The sequence below is a fragment of the Rhipicephalus microplus genome, chromosome 9 (assembly GCF_043290135.1).
Source record: "Rhipicephalus microplus isolate Deutch F79 chromosome 9, USDA_Rmic, whole genome shotgun sequence".
In the NCBI taxonomy this organism is placed as follows: domain Eukaryota; kingdom Metazoa; phylum Arthropoda; class Arachnida; order Ixodida; family Ixodidae; genus Rhipicephalus; species Rhipicephalus microplus.
The window spans coordinates 73,336,446-73,358,389 of NC_134708.1; the positions used below are offsets into that span (position 1 = coordinate 73,336,446).

A 21,944-nucleotide genomic window follows, 5' to 3' on the forward strand; every position below is an offset into this window, starting at 1 on the left:
CGTCAATCACTGTATATGTATACGTATCTATATATATGAGAACGCAGGAAAGAACAATAAGCCTGAAAAAATATGGCAGCATATCCATGGAATGAATGATGGAGAGTGGGGCGAAGCATCCGTCAATCGTTCTTGCTTCCGTCCGTCCCTGCGTTCGTCCATGCATCCGCTCCTGCGTCCGTCCATGCGTCCATCCGTCCGTGCAGCCAGCTGTGCGTCCGTCCATGCATCCGCCTGTGTGTCCGTTCGTCCACCTATTCAACACTGCAAGTACCACCATCTCGCATCTTTTCATCATATATTCCTCATATAGAAGGACCGCCATCCAGTGTACATTCCAAGGACTGAACGAGAGGAGACAACACACACTTTCTTACGGCTTGCACTTCGTGTCTACTTTCCACCTGTAACCAGCTCGAGTTCATGATGTATACTAGTTCACTATATTCACGGTACTGCGGCCCAACGCTCGCTAAACCTTTCTAAAACCAAGGAGGTTACGCCCAGTGAGTATAACGTAGCAACCCTTTCTTGTCAGATAGGGCTCAATGTACATGCCAATGGCTGGTAAGGGGGAATGAGAGACAGGAGAATTCGGCTTTTAGTTAACGCGCACGCTGCGAATTTTTTATTGTTCAACAACGCACAGAACAAACATCTCACCAGCACCACCTTGGATGTCAAAATGTAAGACTGGTTACGCACTACTACTACGGCAACTAGGGACGAACGGGTGCCGCTATAAGAAGCTTCGCCCCTAAATGACTCTGGCGCGTGCAATCGAACGTGAGACCTTAAAAAATTGTGTATGACGTGTTAAACACTGAGCCACCGAGGAGCACATTGTTAAACGTACAAACGGCAAGCATTTTATATCTACCACTTACCGCTGGTGACGGGCATATAAGGGGGGGAACTATAGTGTTTTCAGCATTATCAGCAAGACGGAGCAATGGGTGTGCATCGCCACATCGCCACGACATGGCGGCGTGCGCTGTCATCATCCGCGCGTACTTTGCCCCGCGGAGAGGACGTAGGTGGGCGCTCACTCTCGCGCTCTTATGTCGCAGAAGGGAGATAGTACGTCTTGGCTCGCTTTAGACTTTCACCAGGACGATCCTGTTGTAGTTACCGGGCGCGCAATGGTCACTGCATTTGTTGCGCAGTCTCCGTTTGTGGAAAGGGCACGCTTTTCATACACAGCGAAGTAAGAACTGAGATGCTTATTCGCGTTTTTTTGTATCTGCGAGTACGTTTCCTGCGTCATATGTGCGGGAGAAACGAGTTGCACGTTTCGATCTGCTTGCCATTCTGCGCGTGACCTTCCAATTTGTTGCTATCGCCTTCATTACTTCGCTTTTGTGGCAAAGCTGTGACTTTTTTTGTTGTATCGAGCCACACAAAAGTTATTTTTTAAATTGTGGCAAATCAATAATGCCAGCCGAATCAAGCTGGTAAAATTTTGTGAAAAGTGCTCCCAATTACTTTCGACACACATACAGCATGCCCTCTCCCCTTCCGGCATAAACTTATACCTCGCAGAAGAAACAAAAGTAAGAGAGAACTTTTTCTGATCTCCAAACCTGAAGTGCATGTAGTTGAATAAAGGTATGCAAGGTTTTAATATATACGTGCTCGAAATGAACTGCACATGAATTAGTTCATGGCTACCCAACTCTTAATAATGTAATTACTATTTTCCCAACTTATAGCTTCAAGCGCCTGACGTTGGCCTCTACCACCGGAGTTCCCATTGGTCAAGTGATATTGACCAGGAAAATTGTTAATCACGCAACTTCACGCGCTGTGTCTTCGTGCACTTTGTGCTAGATGTATCTTCGTAGTTTGGCTTCTGAAAGGGCGAAATAGTGGTGAAGCAGGTACAATCGACGGCATCACGGAGCGTTCGCTTGTAAAGGAGCCTGCAATGGCTAGCGCTAATGATGTTCCTCTTGATGTCACCTTCGAAGTTGGTGAGCACTTGGGTCAACAAGCAAGCGCTGCTATCCCGCGCACTAAAACACGTTACTCAATGCAAGTGTGTTGAATATTTTGTACAGAGCACCGTTTTTATGGTCAACTACGCCTGTCCATCCAACACCTCACTTCACAAAGTATTGCTTTTTCCCTCTCTCTCTCTTTTATTTAGTAAACCTAGTCATCACAAAGTGTGCGAAACAGGTCAACGCATTAGGATATGACAGTTTGGGGCATTTTCTGAAACGATTCCGAATGGTTGTGCCACAGAAAGTATGCCTTAACATATGTGAGATGCCAGCAATTGATTATTTTGCGCCTGGTACAGTTCGAAAGCATCTTTGATGTCTCATAAGCTTCTAGGGGGTCTCCACCACCTCTTCTTTTAATTTTTCTCCGTTCTTCTCCCAATGCAAGGAGAACACCACGATGGGCTCTTCTTGAACACCGTGCATTTTACTGAACCTGTTCTTTGGTCTTGTTATAAATGAAAATATCCCATAAAACAAGAAGGCTTTGCCTTCCGATGCTGCAGTTTAGCCATGTTTACTCATTCTGTATCAGCTCTGTAAATCAATTTACTGCCTGTTTTGCCATCAGATGTAGTTATTTATACATATTTTCAATTACCTTACGGCGGGGTGCTTATATTGCCACCGGAAGATGAAAGAGGCGTCCGCCGTCTTCAATACAACACCAGCTAAGTGGTGAAAACTGATGGTGTTGGTTATTGCTTGTGCATAAAAATATTTGACTAATTATTTGCGAAAAAAAAAACCGTGCACGGAAGAAATAAATTCGTGAAGGTAGTTCTAGGTCATGGCACAAAGACCTTTGTCTCGTGAGCTAGGCCAAGCTAGCGCTGTTATCCACAGTTAACCTTTGTGCTTGACGTGGGACGGGCATGTGTCATTCGTTCGAAGTAAAAATAGCGGAAATAGAAGGAGCTTCAGTGTGCGACGTGAAGTTGCTGCCACGTAACGTGCAGGTTCAAAATTCACTGGCTTCCGCCTTCAACGTAGTAGAAGGGTCAACTTGTCGGCTCGAATTGTGGTGGTGGGAGATTCATTGACTCTGACTCAGGATAGTGGCTCGAATTGTGGGATAGCACCTGAGTTGGCCTGTTTTGTCGGCTAGTTGGTTGAACATATCTTCGGAAAACAGCGCGAAATACCAGGACAGTAGAGGCACACGCACAACCACAAGAAACGCTGACTGGAAACTGTGTTTGTGACTCTCAGAAAGCCCAGTCAGAACTTTGCGTGGTTGTGCGTATGCTTCATTGTCCTCGTCTTTTGCGCTCTTTCTCTTAAAGCCAAGTGTTAGAAGGGCGGCGAAGCTGTGTGTGTTAGCCGTAATTTGTGTGCGTCACTTGCCGCAAAATCACGCATGAAACAAACTATTCAATGGAATTGTGTTGAACACAAACGTACTCGGGATTCGCCAAACGGTTATGTGCATTCGGCATGAGATCAGCCTGACAAGCCTTCGCACGAAGGCTCAGACAACTGGCCACAACTTTTTCGGCTGCGTGGTATCGCTCACTCTACGGAAATGCTGAAGTCCCTACACTGATAGCGCATTCCGAGATTTGCGTGTCCCGCTACCTCTCAAAGCTAGGAATGTGCGCTCAGTGTAGGGCTGCGACCATTTCCGAACGCTGAGTGACACCACGTCACCGGAGGAGTGGTGGGCAGTTGTCTGAGCCATCATCATCATTATCTGAACGGTAATCACGATTTAATGACCGTGTGTCGCAAAAGTTGCGTAAATCCCTCTACTTGCTGCCGGTTCTCTAAAATGAGAACAACAGTTATCCTTGCAAATTGATGCGAAAAGACGGCGTCCAGCTGAAGACTCCAAGTACGCACAACGAGACATTACTAGGAAACGGGATAGGTAATGGCAGCGTCGAGAATACCCCGAAGCGACGGTAGGCTTACGCCAACGATGACGTGCGCGTAGATTTATAGGACGTAGGAACGCTAGGTTATTGCACCAGTTTCTGTGTGAGAAGTTTGGACGTCCGCGTCTTGTCTGTGGCCGTCAGCGGCACTCTCAGCACCGAGAATCGACTTACAAGCAACATAGCATCACGTAGATAAAGCCTAGCAGTGACCTAGAAGCTGTTGCGTTCAGCGTTATACAGCGTTGCATTGAACGCACTGTTCGTTTGCGTCGGAATGTGTACTCCTTACAGACGGCAGCGCGATTGTGATTGCTGCACTTGTGTGCTTGTTGTATGTGTGGGCGTTCACGGACGCTTGTGAAGGGTTTTTGCTTTGTGTGAGCGGCTGTGAGTGTGGATCTAATAAAACATAGATGCTCCTCTAGTACGTATCTCTGGGTTAGTTAAAACGAAAAATCTAAAGACAACCTGCAATACCTAGCTAAGGCCAAGAAACAAGCAAACGCAACGAGAGAAGTCCAGAGAATCGTCCAGTTTTGTCGTTTCAGGCTTTGCGCGGCTGAGTGCTAGCTTCGGCTTTTTTTTTGCCATTATACATGTGTGCAGATGCTTTTCCATGGCGACGTAGACCCCGAGTGTTTGCTCGTTAGGAGAGAGAAAGTACTACAACTGTGGTTGCTGGTGTCACCGAGATCATTGTCGGTCATCGGCTCCTGCAACCGGGACCGTGTCCACTTCAAACTGCCGTATTTTTAAATTGCAATCAATACGAGGGGCCCTCATCGACCGAGGCCACGTGTGCCGAGCGAGTTGCTTCACGAGTGGAACGGAACAACACGCTCTTGTAGAGTTGGAGGTGAGAGGGGGGGGGGGGGGCAATCGACACAGAAGGGACGGGTGTAGCGGCGCATGGCTGGGTGGACTGTTCATTACCTGGGTTGATGAAGCCTCACACATGTCGACAAGAAACGCTGCGGATAGTTTTATTCTGTGCTGAATATCGTTTTCGCAACTGGGGCGATGCTGAGCGCATGTGAGCTTGCGCATAACAATGCCAGCTACTTATTTTTTTTTACAATAGCATTCACAAACTTGCCTCCACGTAGAGAACAGCTCCTGGTCCATCCATCTCCTAGATGGCCCGCTGCTGTCTCCGGGAATACATGATTCATTTTGTGTAGCTGCATATTGAAATTCTGTATATCAAAATAAAAGCAAGGCCATAGTGTTCGCCCCACACAAAACCATACAAAAACAAACAGGTATCCTTCAGTAAGACAACACCAGCGAATTTAAATCATAAAATTAAGCATGGGCTCGAGCTAGCTCGTTCATTCATTATTTTCTCTCGTTCCACGCTGTCCCTGTGTACCTGTCCCTTTTCACATCGCGCTTTTACAAACCATCTTCTCGAATCTGAAGAGGATATAGTCTCACTGTGAAGTACTTACGATAATGTGCGACCTGTCTCCCAGCTTTCAGGGGTAAAACACGTTAAGATCGCACAAATCCCTCAGTTCGTAAACCGCCTCCCGGCGTCTACAGCAAATCTAGGAACCGAAATATTTATGAAGAACAAAAAGGTTATCAAAGTCATGCTAACAAGAAGGATGTTACCAGGATAAATTAAAGAGCGCCACACCAGAGACGCACCGAAATCCAACCACCAGTAAATAAAGCTTGTGACGGAACAAAAGCTTAACAAGAACAAAACAAAAGGCTCTTGACTAGAACGAAATAGATAGCCACGATTCATGATCCGATGCACACTGCTTCGCCCAGTCATCAGCATTCACTTCGTGTAGATATGCAAGAAGTACCTTTGTTCTGATGGTATTTATCGGAGCACAGTGCCATTTCTGAGAGAATGCATGAAGCTCTCTAGTGGTATGGTGCTTCATTGCAGACCTACAGGTCGGGGGTTCGAATCTCGACCATGGCGGCTGCTCTCTCGATAGAGGTAGAAATCCTCAAGGCCCACGTACGTTGATTTAATTGGTGGTCTAAATTTTCGGAGCCTTACACTTTGGCATCCCTTATAATCATACCGAGGTTTTTATCTGTTGAACCTCGACAGTTATAGGGATTGTGGCCAGTACCTTTTCCCCCCTGAAAATATTCTAGGCGTTACCACGTAAAAGTGGCCTAACTATCATCAATAAGGTTGTCACAATGGTCAATGTCAAGTTGTAGTTGGAACGCCATGCATGCAACTTGATGGGCAGTGAATGTTGACGTAAAACCCGAGTAATTATTACGAAGCTATATGAAGTACACCCAAGTGTGCACTGCCCACGTGTTCAGTTTTCGAATGAAGTCCGCTGTGGACTCTCTTTTGTGTCAGAGGTAACCTGAAGTCTGGTACGTGTATACCTGTACGAGTGCTCGTTGTGTATGTGCACTGGAACCTAAGTGACATGCCTTATTCCAGAAAGTTGCCGGAGGGCTGGCCTCGGGTACCTCGCCCCCGTTCATTGGGTAAGCAGCTTTCGTGATCCTGTTGAGTAGACGAGCTCGAGACACGGCGCGCACGCCAGATGATGGGGTAAGAGACGCGTCTAGACGAGGAGGCCGGACGAAAGCGCCGATCACGCACTAAAACCGGGGACTTGGGTTGAACCCCTGCTGCTGGCAGTGGTATCAGTCAAGGGTGGAATTTCTTTCTTTCTTCTTTTTTCTTTGTTTTTGCTTTCTTTTTTTTCCTTCTTTCTTTCAACACACGGTGGCGACACTAGCGGTTGCCGTCTCACAAGCGTAGTGCTCCGGAAGTAAGAGATGGAGTAGTGTTAGGAGAACCGCTGTTGAGTAACCTGTTCTTTAGTTTGGTTTTCGACGTACTGTTCTCTACCAGTTGCTTAATTTGTGTGCACAATGCCGACTTCACTAGAGGATCGCTTTAACTCAGTCAAAACCACATGCAGCCGTGGACCTGGTCAAAGCCATGTCAGTCAAAGTTACAGACAAATCCATTGCCACAGCTCCAGCCACAGCCGAAGTCATTGGTCTTATGCTCGCACCTGGTCGATTATGTGTGAAATAGATGCAAGAAATAACGCTATGGTAGCGTTCCAGAAAGACCATGGCCCACTCCGCCCAACCCCTCTTCCAAAACTCGTATTAATACGATGGCTTCGCTGGAATGCAGTCGGCGTTGCAAGCATTTTGAACGAAAGCACACCAAATGCCCCTTTGACCGTTATGACGCAGATGGTTGCAAGCACTGCTGCTGTGCACGACATCAACCGCCTCGCCACGGAGGTTTGGGGAAGCGTATTTTGCATGTAAGCAATCTACCCATACAAAGAAGCCTCTCTTTCGCCGCTCCTCGAATGACCAACTGAGCCTAACTCTGGCCACACTATAAAGCCACGTTAGCTAGCGGGGTACCCGAGGGGGTACCATGCAGGCGCATGCTGTGTGTGGCAACCTTCCGAAGACATGGCGAGTCCACTAAGCAGTTCCTTTCGTCAAAGTTTGTCTTTACAATAAAGTACCTTTTACGAAAGGAGCTGCTGTATGAAGGAGGTGCTTTTACGACAGAAATAACCCCCCTGCCTTTTCCTCATTTTGTTTTCTATATCTCTCTTCACAATAGAATTCGAACAATTCAGAGAAAAAAGAAACAATATAGAAGGAAAGGCTTGGAGAGTAATCAGTTTAGAATGACAGGTTTGCTACCCTACACGGTCGAACAGGATGAAGGGGGTAGATCGAAACTTGAAGATGAAATAGAAAAACAGCATACAGCTTACACAGTCGCTCCCACTCCGAAACGCTTGCGTGGTACGCAACACAACTGTCCCATCCGCTTGGGCATTTCCTTTAAAAGCCACAGTAGGGCTTTCGTTACATTTGACTGCGTTGTCTTCCTTCGGTGACGTGCAAAAATAGCTTCAACAGACATTTGTGTATTGTCAAGGTGCACTAGGACCGAAGCCAGTGATTGTCTCTGTTTATACCGAGCAGTGACGCAGAATGTATACCGTCTCCTCGCAACAACAGACATTGCAAAGATCGTTGTCGGTCATTTCAATGCGAAAGGATTTAAGACTCGGAGTGATTCAGAGTCCTAAAATTGCACTATATCAGCGGCCGTGGCGCTCTATTACGTATAGGTTGTACCTGTAAGCTTATAAAAAAATCACAGCATGCCCACAGAATAAATGACGATGAGTGGGGCGAAGCGTCCGTCAGTCAGCGCTTACGCCCGTCCATTCTCGCTTCCGTCCATCCGTGAGGCCGTTCATGCGCCCGTCCATCCGTACGTTCGTGCATTCGTCCGTCCGTGTCCATCCATGCATTCGTCCGTGCGTCTGTCCATTCATCCATCCGTCCGTCCGTCCATTCATTATTGCGTCCATGCGTCCGTTAGTATGTCCTTTTTCTGCATTCGTCCGTCCGTGCATTTGTCGGTTTATTCGTCCATCCGTCCTTCCGCGTGGCCTCCCGTGCGTCCATCCGTCCGTTCATCTAGTGGAAACTTGAAGTACCACCATCTCGCATCTTCTTAGCGCTTATTCAGTATATAGAAGTACCGTCATCCAGCGGGCATATGAAGGACCAAACGAGAGGTGGCTACCTACAACAACAACAACAACAACAGCAACTACTACTACTACTACTACTACTACTACTACTACTACTACTACTACTTACATCGCGGACGCACGACCCCCGGCTTCAGGAGCTTTGCCTTTAAAACTGGTGAACGATTTAGAGTACTTGTTACTAAATTAAAGGAGAGCGAAAAGCCGTCCCGCTGTTGCTGAATGCAATTTTAATGATAGTGAATTCCCAATGCCTCCAAACGTGCATGCTTTAAAGGTGTAATGGAACCTCCATAGGTGCACTAGTTTGACTGCGAAGTTGTTTCGGCATAATCATCACAGATCTAGTAACAATGGTACAGTATTATATTAAAGAGACAAAGCTTCAACGATCGTCTTTTCTGGAAACTAAACCAGCCTTGAAGTTATTGCCAACTCAACAGATGGCTGAGTTTTTGAAGAATTATTTACGTTCGAAAAGGAACGCGTATAGTGCTACAAACGGCTGACTCCGGTGTTCATCTGTATTCACAGATAGCACTGATCCTTCTCTCGTGTTTTTCTTACGTTCTCGTACACTCTACGGGTGTTATAAAGGCACAGAAACACTAGCGGGTAAAAGATAACTACTAAGATTGGTTTGTTAATATCGGCCTACCCACTAAGGGCATGAATCCGATAAGGAACACGTGAAATTAGGATAAGCTTATTCGCAAATACGGACGTTATTAACGTGGCATAATTCGCATATCGTTAATGTCACACGCTATGCGAGTGCGTTCGAGTAGATTAGCCGTGTGCGCATGTGCCAGCGCTGTAACACGACGAGACACAGTATACCATGGGAAAGAGTGGGATAGAATCACTGAGGTATGCAGAACGCAATTCTCTCAGTGCGTTCCACTTTCTTGCACACACTTCGCTCCAGCCGATTCGTCAGATACTACACTCGTGACCAAACTTTCATTATAATGAAGCCGCCGCTGATGATACTCGGGAGAGAGAAAAATTATGTAAGAATATAACTTTCGAGGTTCTGGCACTCATTGGCGGCTTCGTGAAACCGGTGGTCGTTGGTTGAGGGGAATCTACTGACGTACTTCGAAATGGCTGAGTCTAAGCATAATAACTGCTCATATCGGAAACGAGTACTTCAAGATTATTTGTGAAATAAGCACCTGTAACCTGTGAAGTACATGCCTTTACAGCTAATTAAGGTGCACGTGTGAGGGTTTGTCTGTTTACGGAACCGAAGGGAGTCTAGCAGATGAGAAGGCGATGCACTTGACCCTATCGCGTTCTACCCTTCATGGCGAAGCTGAAGTGTCTTCTAAGTTTCTCTTAACCATCACTAGCTGTGCACTGCGTTAATTTCTGCTTGACGTGGAAACGTTCATATTATAACGGCGAAATCCTTCGGTAATTAGCGTCATTTTATTACAGAGTAATCATGCAGACCCAACTCATCAACCAATATTTGAACTTTTCTGCGCCAAAGCAAGAATATGATTAGTGAAATTTGCTCAGATAATAACGCAAAAAAGTTTGCGTATGGCTTGTTTTCTAGTTTAGCTTGATTTACTTAGACGCTAGCCGTGTTCTAGAATATTTACAAGTGTCGCTCGCTTCCGCCAGTGGAGATTGCAGTAGCTGTATTCGTTTTTGGCTGGTGCTTTCATAATTTATTTAGCTTGTTATTACATTCCTTCGTTTGGTTTTGACAGAACCAATTAGGGGGACCTAGAAGAAATGGCAACCTTAAATGAAAAGTGAAAATAAATAAGTAAAACGACGAGTTCAGCCATGAAGAACTGTAGTACAGATACAGTTGCCCACAATATGAGATGCGAGATTTTGACTGCTGTCAAAGTAATTCCAAATTTGCTCGACGGATACAGTTTAAAGAAGATTGGTGAACTTAACTACCTATCATTACATTTGCTGATGCTGTAAACAAACTTATGTTCACCGGTGCCGTTACACAAAATTAGGACCAGTATATATATACACACACACACACACACACACACACACACACACACACACACATATATATATATATATATATATATATATATATATATATATATATATATATATATATATATATATATATATATATATAGTGGGAGTAATTATTCAATGGGCCAGTTAATCTTCGTGAAGGTATGGGTTATGGCACAACGGGAGCGTTGTCAACAAGGATAAATATATTTATTTCCCAACAGTTTTCCCAACAATTATATATATATATATATATTTGTGTCCTTCATGTGTACATGCATACATATACGGGACATGACGGTGACAACGAAAACACACCCAGAGCGTGTTCATGTAATCACTGCCGCAATAAAGAAAAAGTGCTGCGTTTCGCTTGCCCCAAAGGTGATGGGAACCGCCTCGTTAAGCTCATTACCACTGGGGCACCAGAAAAAAATAAAAGGCGAGCTTCCTTGAGTTGCATGTTTACTTAAGAGGCCCCAAATTCTTCGAAAAATATTGTGTGATTAGGCCATCAACACTCCCATGTATGCATTATTTTATTTGACAAGAAATGTCTCAGATTTCATCATTTAGATTTTTAATGGCCGTCAGTGCCTAATGAAAGCACATAGTAGCCGATGCTGACATCCTTTCATGTTGACATGTCGCTTATTTTGGCACATAGATGTGGCATGCGGTTTTCTTTGCGTCACCCAAGAAGTGGCGTAATTAAAAGAAAAAAAATGCCCCCTCTCCCCGCAGGGAATTGCGAGAAAATGCGAATGCATTACGTATAGCGTCCATAACGGCGTTTCGTGCGTTAGAACCCAGCGCTAGAAGAATAATGCATTCTTCTTTTTCTTACACCGTGCGTTTGCCGGACGTGGCGTTTTTCAGTCACGAAAAACGCGGTATGGGCTTCAAGCTCTACTAGCTAGCGTGCACGGTTAAAATAGGCGCGCCCGCCCGCAGTTGCTGACGCCTGCCGACGCCGAAGCATGGCATATTGGGATCTCCGGTTTCTAAGAACGCGCGCGCCCGCAGCTGTTGATATGGGAGAGGATGGTGGACGGATCTCGACGGACGCCTGACATACCCATACTAAGAAATGTATTCGCATTCAAAAAATGATGTCACATTTCCCTAACAGCAAGGGCGAGCTTGCTCAAAATCAAGAAAAGCTGATGTTACGTAACGGCTAAGCTTCATTTGTTTCGCTGGCAAAGGGCCCCTAAACAACTTCTTGAAATACGCACAGCAAGAGCGTGCTGATGGTTCCAGTGTTTTTGGCGCAGTTCGAGATGCTAGCGTTCTCTTAACAAGACGCTCATGCGTGCCCCGCCGCGATGGTCTAGTGGCTAAGGTACTCGGCTGCTGACCCACAGGTCACGGGATCGAACCCCGGCTTCGGCGGCTGGATTTCCGATGAAGGCGGAAATGTCGTAGGCCCGTGTGCTCAGATTTGGGTGTACGTTAAAGCACCCCTGGTGGTCGAAATTTCTGGAGTCCTCCACTACGGCGTCTCTCATAATCATATGGTGGTTTTGGGACGCTAAACCCCACAATCAATCAATAGGGACAGCTGAATGCTCTCCCATAATAGAGCACATTAAACACTGTATCGTCAAACCTGTTTTTGCTCCATTGGTTTTGATGATGTTGCCCATGCGCGGGACACCTTAACGCTCTCGTAGAATAGAATAAATCATACTTTAAGTCATAGAGCGTTTTATCTGAACACAGCATCATTCATACGTCTCGCCTCCTCGTCATTCCACGTTTATTGTACATGTAACTGAACTCTATTTTGGTAATCTCGTAAATATGTGTCTAGCCAGCAAGTGTCATGATACTTTGTTGAATTGTTGTTTGCGGGAACTGCCTATGATTTATCAAAATTTTTCCAAACACAAAGTGACGAACACGAAGCAGTTGTTTCATGTCTCCGTGGTTGCTCCGGTGAGCGGCATCACGAAGCGAGAACTCGGTATATGCCACGTACTATGTGAGTCGATGTCACGCGAAGTATACGCAGGGGAAGGTGACTGTGGTGTAAGCTTTGTGCCGAGTGAAACGTTACGAAATGACACTAAACATATGAACGAATGTTATACGTACAGACGTGGATGTTGGGGAGTCGCATATGTTTTACATAACTATTTGTTGGCAGTAGCGTAACGATGCCAAAACAAGATAGGAATTGCCTACACCATGAGAAGTAAGCTCAAATGTACCGCTTGCACTTGCGAGGTTGGTATCACTGGATAGGGCTACGTTGCCCAAATACAGGGGATGGTACTTGAGTGCAATTGATGCTAACCCGATGTCATGCCTGTATAGCACGAATACGCTTGTAATATTCATAGAATTAGATAGGCAGCACTGTAACTGCATTTTACGTGTCACCAGCATAGATAGAGGGCATAGATACAAGAAAGAAAAAGAGAAAAAAAAAAGAAAGAAAGCAAAAGAGGAAATAGAAAGAAAGAAAAAGAAATGAAAACTCAGTCCTTTGCCGTTTGATGCAGAAAGCCTGATGCTTCTTTTGGTCCTGGTTAAACTTCACAAATGTGCACTCTGGTCTTTTTCGGCGTTCCAGCATTACAGATTCCGTTGAGGCAACGACTGTATAAGTTATGTCGTTACAACCAATACTCGTAATGATGATTCGGATAAAAATTGGCTGCAACAAACTGGCGATTTCGGTCGCATAAAAATCTTTGTTGCGAGAACTCATTATTTCAAGTTTTAAATGCCGAGTTATTATGATCTTGCCCACACATTGGGGCATTTCAAAATTCGGTTTATATATACACACAACGCGTTAAGTGCTCGTTGATTTGTCAGGGTGGGCAAAGTCTTCGTTAGCTTTTCAGACAATCACGAAAATCAGGCTGGGCTTCAAAACTCACTTCGATTTTGATGCTACGTTTTAGATTTCGAGAGTACCCGCTGTGATGGTACACTTGCTATGGTGCTCGACTGCTGATTCAAAGATCGTGAGAACCAGTACAGTTTTTAGCGACCATATTTTGTATGGAGGCTAAAATAAATGAGGCTCGTTTGCGTAGATTTAGGTGCCGGTTTATCAATTCCAGCTAGTCGAAATTTCCGAAACCTTCTACTACGGCTTCTCTCATAGTGATATTGTCCTCCTGAGATGTAAATCCTTAGCAATCGCTATAATAATGTTGCACGGCTCCTTCAAATTGTGGCCGGGCTTCTAATGTGTTCTGCTCTTCTGAAAAAAAAAAAAAAAGCTGCTGTCTGGCGAATATGTCAGTTTAATCACATTTACCTTGTAGTTTCAATATAACAATTTTCCGCTCGCAGTTACTTTCTCCTGCAACCTTTTATAAGCACCTCACCAAAACCTTCTCAGAGAAACTGCTGTAGAATGTCAGTCGCGAAGCCTATAGCTTCAGAGTCAGAGGCTGGACAAGTGTGCTCTGCTGCAATGTCCTCGCCCACTTGCCCAAGCAACGGAGAGATCGTTCTTCAGCTGGTTTTGTGTCGTCGCCGCTACCGTCATTCACGGTATGTGTAACGTATCTATACATATGAAACCTCAAGAAAGGAGTAAAAAAAAAAGCTGCCCATGCTCGGCGCCCAGCTCGTCACGATGTGCCTACTCTCGCTTATTTCCCACGCGTACCTTGCCCTGCGATTGAGGGGGGGGAGTTAAATGCTTGTGCGCGCGCGCTTATCCTCCGGTTGGGAGAATCGTGCGCCTCCGGCCTTCACCTGAAACGACTGCGTTACTTGCCGGGCCCACATAGGTCACTTCGCTCACTGCACAAACCCCGTTGGCGAAAAGAGCACGCTATTCGTACTCAGTGAAGTATAATAACTGGGGACACCTGTTAGCTTGCACCCCTCAGTACCTGTGATTAAGTTCCGTGCAATGATTTTGTTTAAACAGCGCGTTAAGTGTCGAGTGGTCAACGCTAGTCCACTCTCGTCCTGTGTATGTTGTTTTTGTGCGTCATTTGTGTGTGAGCAGCGTGCTGCTTGTTTAGATCTGCTTGCCGCTTTCAGCGAAACATTCCAAGTTGTTGCTATTGCATCCATTGCTTTGTCCTTGCGGCGAAACTCTGACTATTTTCGGCTACACGCTGCTGTTATACTTTATGAGTCGAAAACGCGTGAAATAAAGTGAAATAACTTGATCGTACGGGATAGTCGTGCGATACAAGAAGAACGTGCGGGTGACTTCCCGACAATTGATTGATTTATTTGATTTATATGTGAGGTTTAACGTCCCAAAGCCACCATATGATTATGATAGACACCGTAGTGGAGGGTTCCGGAAATTTCGACCACCTAGTGTTCTTTAACGTGCACCGACTTCACGACAAAACAAGGTAGGAGATAGATTAGGAACTTGAATTTCTTGTTTGCGCACAAGTCAAGAGGTTACTCGCTCGTGACTTTACGTGAACAGACAGGTGGCGTCTCGAATGGAGCTGAAAAAAAAAACGGCAGACGTTGGGAATTATTAACGCGCTCGTTTCTTTGTGCTTTAAGAGGTCACTAATTGATTTTAAGGTGTGAAAATGAACGTAAACACAGGGAAGGATACGGGTCAGAATGGCAGTAACGACTGTTAGTGTTGTGAACACTTATAACTCCTGAATTATTAACAAAACGCCACTAACTAGTTGTTAGTGGTGGTCCGTCCAGTGACCTCTTTCTGTTCGTGCTTATTTTTGTGCCTTAAGGGCAATTAGTAACGTACTTCAACTCATCCAAGAAAAAGTTCTCTGAAGCCACATAAATAGGCATTTTGATGGCCCTTTTATGAACATTCTCAGGTTGCATGAGAAGCCATGGGCATGTGTAGCCGCTGTTTTTGCGGTATGCAATATGTGTAACCTATTCATCTCGACAACTTATTCGCGGTTCCGCAAAAAGAAAGAATGAAGAAATCAAGAAGTATCACACGTGTTCATTGCGTTAAAAACAAATTACGATGTGATCAACGATGCAGCGATGTGACGGCGCAAGGAAGTTCTCCAAAATATGGCGATACCTGTTGCTATATTAAGTTAGCTATATTTGCTTTAGCTCCCGAAGGACGCCATCTTACCAGGCCAAGATGTTCGCATAATGTGCTCAACAGAATGAAAACGCAGAAAAATACAGAAAACCGCACTGAACTTCATTTGACAGTGAACATTAAAATCTATATACATCATTTTAATGTCAAAAGTTGCTGAACGAGGCCATCAAACAGAAAAAATGTAATTTGATTATCTAGAACTGAGTGGCAAACGTGTCAACGGCTGACAAATTTGACTTTACTTCAAGGTTCCGTTTTACCGCTCGCCAGAGTTTTCATTCCGCCGTGATTTGAAAATAATACTTAGTGGCATATATATATATATATATATATATATATATATATATATATATATATATATATATATATATATATATATATATGAAAGGATGGAATTCTCGGCTTGTCTGTCGAATATTCACAGAGCCACGCTGGTTCTTGAAACTCCTTCGCGCTAGCACACGCTTCAGGTGTTAATTCGGGCAAGGAGCCATGTTAACATATATTCTATAGCTATTCCCGTATATACGGCTCAACAAACGCGTTCAATCAGTCCGCACTTCCACGTGCTATCCGTCTGTGGAACAGTCTGCCTGACGACATTGCATCCCAGACAAACTTTGACACTTTCCGTCATATCTTATCAAGCCACTTCACAAGCCTCAGCAAGTAGATGCCGTATCATAATTCATTGGTCCGTATTGGTTCATTTTTGTGATTGTCACATTCATGTGCGCGAGGATTCTGCCTTGTGGCCGCTGCATGCGCAGGAAATACAGTGGTTCGCCCACGGTTACTATGCGTGTATCTTTTGTACATGTTGAACTTTTGTACATGTTGGTGCTTTTTGTTTGACTTATTATTTTCCAATTGTTTTTTTTGTATTTGCTTTAGTTTGAGATGTATATAAGTATTGCGCCCCTTACTCAATTGTTTCTTTTGTACTTTTTTTCATTTTGAGGTGTTTATATGTATTCCCCCCTTGCTCAATTGTCTGCCTTGTATATTTTTTTCCAGTTTATTTGTATATATGTATATCCCCCCTTACTCAATGCCCCCCATGGGGCCTGTAAGGTACTTTGAAATAAAATTAAAAAAAATAATATTAGTAATATTACAGCATCATATAGAAGTAAAAGAACAACCAGGCGTCACGCAATGCAAATTGCGCGACAAGCGGGTGATTCAGTGATTCCAACTGATTATCAGAGACTCAGCCACGATGTTTCATCGTCATCAGCCACAGCAAAAAGTGCGCGTAATGCATTACGTGTGTGTAGCGGGTTCCTCACCTACAAGCAGAATAATTAAGAGGGGCTTGTTGGGTGTTTCCTATACTACCTGAAAATTATGGTGGTTTACTGCGTAGTCGGTACCTTGAGTGTGTTCTAGTGTTAGTGGCCCGAAAATAGTCTACTACGGCTTACACTGGAAATCACACTGTCAGGGGGGGAGGGGGGGGTTCTATCAGTGGTGAAGTTTTGGAGAAGGCATGCAATACCCGTGCGCCAAAAATTTCACACTGATTGTTGCATGGGGGCAAGAAATGAACGAACAGAAATAAGCACGTGTTCTCGCCACAACAATCTAACTATAAAAATGTTTTTGGCCTGACGCTTTATAAACGCGATGCGCACCTCAAAGGCGACATTTATTGCATGAAAAACGAAAGCCTAAAGGAGGACACCAATTTTTAATAGCTGACGGCAATTTCGAACTCCTTATAAGTGGTTCATGTATTCTGACTTCGGGACGCCAGCACGTCAACAGGCATTGCTTTTTTGCCCTGTGGTGGGCTTGTTTTTGAACCCACATGCCGAAAAATTCTGAATTCGTGCCGTTCTCCCGAAGCTCATGCAAATGAATAAATGTCGCAGGCGTCCAAGTGCTCTATAGGTAGTGTAAAAGTCTAGGCTTTCCACAAACGCGTGCGCATTCGATGATAATTACATGTTTCTTTTTGCTAGCGTTGTGAAAGTTTTTGTGAAGCTTTCTGATAGCCCATTAACACGTGTTCCCAGTCGATTCCTCATTGATCCATGTTCAATTCGCAAAAAGATGCTGCTCTTAAGTGACATGTTGACGCATGAGATATTCGTGACACAAGCCAACGCTCGGACATAGCCTGGGTGATTTCTCATCTGGTCACTTAATAGGTGTTTATAACCCGAAGAAAGTTTTTTCCGTGCAGAAGCGCAGGGTTTGCAAAAGCAGTCAAATCACGAGGTGCGTGGGTCGGCTGTGTGCATATAATTGTCGGGAACTAATTACAGTGGAAAAAAATAGGCGAACAGCAAGCTCGTGTGGTTGGGTAGAAATTGAAGCCGATGGTGCATGCAAGAAAATTTCGCCCATACTTTCGGTGTGCATGAGCGTGTGTGTCGCTGTAGATGCTGCTTTTATGGATGCAGGAGTTATGCTCCTTGTGAAATTGGACACCAGTTGCTTACTTCACCACGAAAGCTGAGATGCATGCTTTGCAAATCGCAAGTACACAAGTGCGTGTTTTTTTTTCACGGTTAGACTGGCACTGTTTTTTATTGAACAACGAGGAGAAAATTGTGAACAAATGTTTAAAAACAAATATCAAATGCCGTATGCAAGAACTGACCACAAGCATCTTCATACGAGAAGGTGCTCTTTCACATGCTGGGGTGTTTTTTTTAGTTTGTTGGTCAGATATGGATACGTTGACCACTTGCAAGGGATTCATTCTTGTTAAATAGTGTCCAGAGGGAATTGTGTTTTACGCATGTTTTGTTAGGCGATCACTCCTTGAATAAGTACATTAACAACTCTGATAATAATTGGAAATATTTGCGCCCATCGAAGCTGAAAGCATGTTGTATAAATAGTATCACGATGTACAAAAAAGTGAAATTTTAAGCTTGCTGGCGCGCTTAAGATTTTCTGGGTAGCTTTGTCATCTTTCTAATACATCTTTCAACACTTATTGGAAAGTGTAAAACTGGTACAGGGTTGGAGTTTTCTGCAATGTGTTGCTCATTTTATTAAATTCGTCTTCACTTGTTGACGCTGGGTAGCGCGCTTCGGTATCCATGAAGATTAAGCAAAAGATAATGTACTCGGGCTTTCTCATCTGAAAAAGGTTTGACATAGGTGATAAAAAAAACTTGAGATTCGTGGATATTTGAAAAAACTGGGTATATATGACTGACATGAAGACATTAACGCTTACATAGGTACACTTACATGCATACAAAGAATCGCATAGGTGTGATAAATCTTCGAGTTTCTCAGCAATTTTCTACTGTATTCGGTCGAACTGCCCAGTAGGTGTTGTTATCGCGTCCCAGAATAGCCTGGAAATGCAAATTCAAGGATGCTGGGGGAAGCAGCAGGGATGCTCGGAGTTTGTCGGTTTTTTTCTTCGTGGTAATCTTTCGGTGTAGACTGTACGTGTCGAGTGATCAGTTGTTTACTGCGCTTCATGAAAAACCAAGCAACGTGAACGTTTGCCGACTCCTTGCGAAATCTTTCTACTATTGTAAAGTAGTGAGTCTGCATACACTCATAAAAAACTAGATGATATAAAAGGGACGTTGTGCTCGTTACCTAAGGAAGCGTCAAAACAAGTTACAAAGGCACCGCCTGTGGATATCCAAGTGAGAACATTGGCGACTCAGGTAAGCTTAACGTTGACACTTTTGTAACGTCGACATTTGGTTGCATAAAAGAGATTCGCCTGCACGTGAGAAAGCTGATGACAAGCATGACAATACGCTCACGTTTCTTGATAAACTGCAGGTTGTTTTATGTCCACGGGCAGCGTGGTCACTCTCTAAGCAGGTAGCAAACCGGATGTGCGTCTTGTTAACCTCCCTGCCTTTTCTTGCATCTTTATCTCTCTCCAAGCAGACGTTTGATTGTCGCTTTTCGTGAACCAGCTGAAGAAAACAGGAACAGGTGATATTAGAACATTTTATACCGTCATTTATAGAGTCACGAAGACTGCACTGGTCCATCGTGGTTACCAAACGCTGAGAAGTTATAATACCAGTACTAAAGTCAGGAGGTGCATATGTAAGGCTCTGTGTGGTTACGACGTTGCTTTGACTTAACCGTGTGAATAGCCCCTGACAACATTTATGCAAGGACATGAAGTCGTTGCCACTTGCGGTTGAATGGAGAAGTGAGAGAGAGAAGAAAGGAAGGGTGAGACGGTTAAGCAGACGCCGGGCCGGTGTGCTACCCTGAAGGAGCTGCACTTCACTGCATGAACTTTATTATACTGTCAACGTGGAAATTAATGAAAAACCATCATTCACATCTGTCGAGGCGGAGACCAGCACGTAGTGGGCGGCCACCACGGCTCGCGGATTTTTTTTTTTTCAGAGAAATTCAGCGACGTTTTAACGGCCACTCACGAAGGCGTACAGAGCCACGAGACACTACACCGTTACAGGATCGCTGAAGGATTTCTGCCTTAAAGCACCAAGTATTAGTAAGTGATGCATCTTAACCTTGCTAAGAGTTTATGCGAACATTTATAACTGCTTCGCGTGCAATAACACTTACTTTATATGTGTAAATGCAACTTGCAGATTGGAAATCAAATTAGTCAAGCTTACTTGTCCCAGTTGAGCAAACTGATTCTGATGTGATCAATTTGAAGGTAAAAGTCAGTGTAGTAAATATTTTTCGATAGTAATGCTGTTCTCTTAAATAACAGGGCCGTAGCATTGATAATCTTGTAGAAATGGGCATGCTGGCAAGCTTGCATATTGTAAAAGGTCCACGTATTTTAGTAATGGGTTCTTGTCGTACTGCAGTTATTTGTAACACGAAGTGCACTCTTTCGAAAGGTTTTCTTCTTCCCAATGTAGATATGTACACTGTAATACCATAGAGCTTTCGAAACTTATTGAAAAACAGAACATAAAGATAACTGTTTTTTTAAATGTATGTTCTTTCTCTGCAACTGTAAAGTGCCAATTTCAGTGCCATTATATGATTGGGCGTTATTTTTAGTGTGACTGGACGTTACCCATATCAGTGTTGTTACGTGACGGTACAGCATGCGCAGTATTATTTTGATATGTGATAGTTAGTGTGACTGCGTTTAGTGTGAACGACATTGCTATTTCACTGGGCTCTATTTTATGTTGGTCGTCGTGTCGCTGCGCGTGTAGAGTTTGCGAATATGCGATAATTTTCGTAGCTTGACAGACATAACTGCGAAATGTATGAACACTAATAGAAAGAGTGCCACTTGGGGATTTAGTTACTGCTCCATTCTTCACATGTCAGTCACGTGCGTCTTCGTGGCGCGAACAGGTCGCCTCTAACAAACTGTTGATGTGAACAAGTTGCCTCTGACGAACGGTTGGCAGAAGGAACAACTGTTCAATTTAACGCTACGTGCTTCGTCATGTGCCAGTGAGTCACGCTTTTAGGCTAATGACATGGTACCATTTCTATCACGTGGCAGAGTTTCGATGACGATTGGAAATTGGAGAGCGAGTAACGTAGGAAAAAGTGATTGACACGCTCGGTGGCGGCTTCAAACTCACCTTCGTGAGGCCATCACACCGACCGCGACGGGTGCCGCGGTCAGCCCGTGACCACGCGCCCAGCCGTGGCTGAAGAAGGGTCAGTCGCTGCGCTCTGTGTCACCTTTTCTCCTTTTTCACCTCACTAGAATCGGTTCGTTACAAGTCTGATCGTCACACCTGGCACAGACTTTTGTCGTCCCGGAAACAATAACAAAACTGCAAGCGTCACGGTCCACAACCGGTTCCACACGCACCCACGAAAAAAGAACCTTGAGTCACCCGCCCGAAGCGGTCACTGACGGACAAACTCACACACTCGCGGCGGGTACAACACGTGGATGGGAAGAAAGAAGCAACGCGCCACACTTCACTGCGAGTCACGCATGACCACGCGCCTGCCTCGGCGCGTGGCACGCGCACGCCGCCGGAGTCGAGAGAAGAAGATTCGCCTCGCCAGCCGTTACAACAGGCTGCGGCCCGGAGCCGCGCTTTCCCCCAGCCAGCGCTCACGGGGGACACCCTTCTCCGACGAGCCCGTGCCACAGACTCGCCAAAGTTCGGCCCCCGGCCAGCGGCCGGCGCAAAACGCCCTGCCTGGTGGGCGGGGCCTCGCCATGACGTGTCTCGTTACGTCACGGCACACGTGCTTTTAGATGGGCCTCACGTGACCCTCTCCTCTTCTCCCCCTGCTACTCCCTACTTCCCTCTTTCTCTCCCTCCACATCCCGAGAATGAGCGTGCGCTGCTTCTTCGTCTTTCCCTTCTCCCCTCATCACTCCCCCCTGCCTCCCAGATTTTTTCATATAGCTGGTTTCACGTTGACGACGCCAACGCTGGCAGTGCGTAGCGCGTTTTCCTGGCGAGTCCTCTTATATGTACCGCGTATTTCTTTCCTTTTTTTGTCCCACGCCCTTTTCCTCCCCTTGTCGTTCGGGAAGCGCGCCGCA

General features: G+C 45.0%; 1 protein-coding gene across 1 annotated transcript in view; it reads right to left on the minus strand.

Annotated features, from left to right (window-relative positions):
• Positions 1–21,403, minus strand: part of LOC119163236 (uncharacterized) — a 324,142-nt gene extending 302,739 nt beyond the window's left edge. Inside the window, exon 1 of the mRNA XM_075873835.1 lies at positions 21,016–21,403. The gene's annotated coding sequence lies outside the window, so the exon portion shown is untranslated. The remainder of the gene's footprint in view (positions 1–21,015) is intronic.
• Positions 21,404–21,944: the final 541 nt, after the last annotated feature.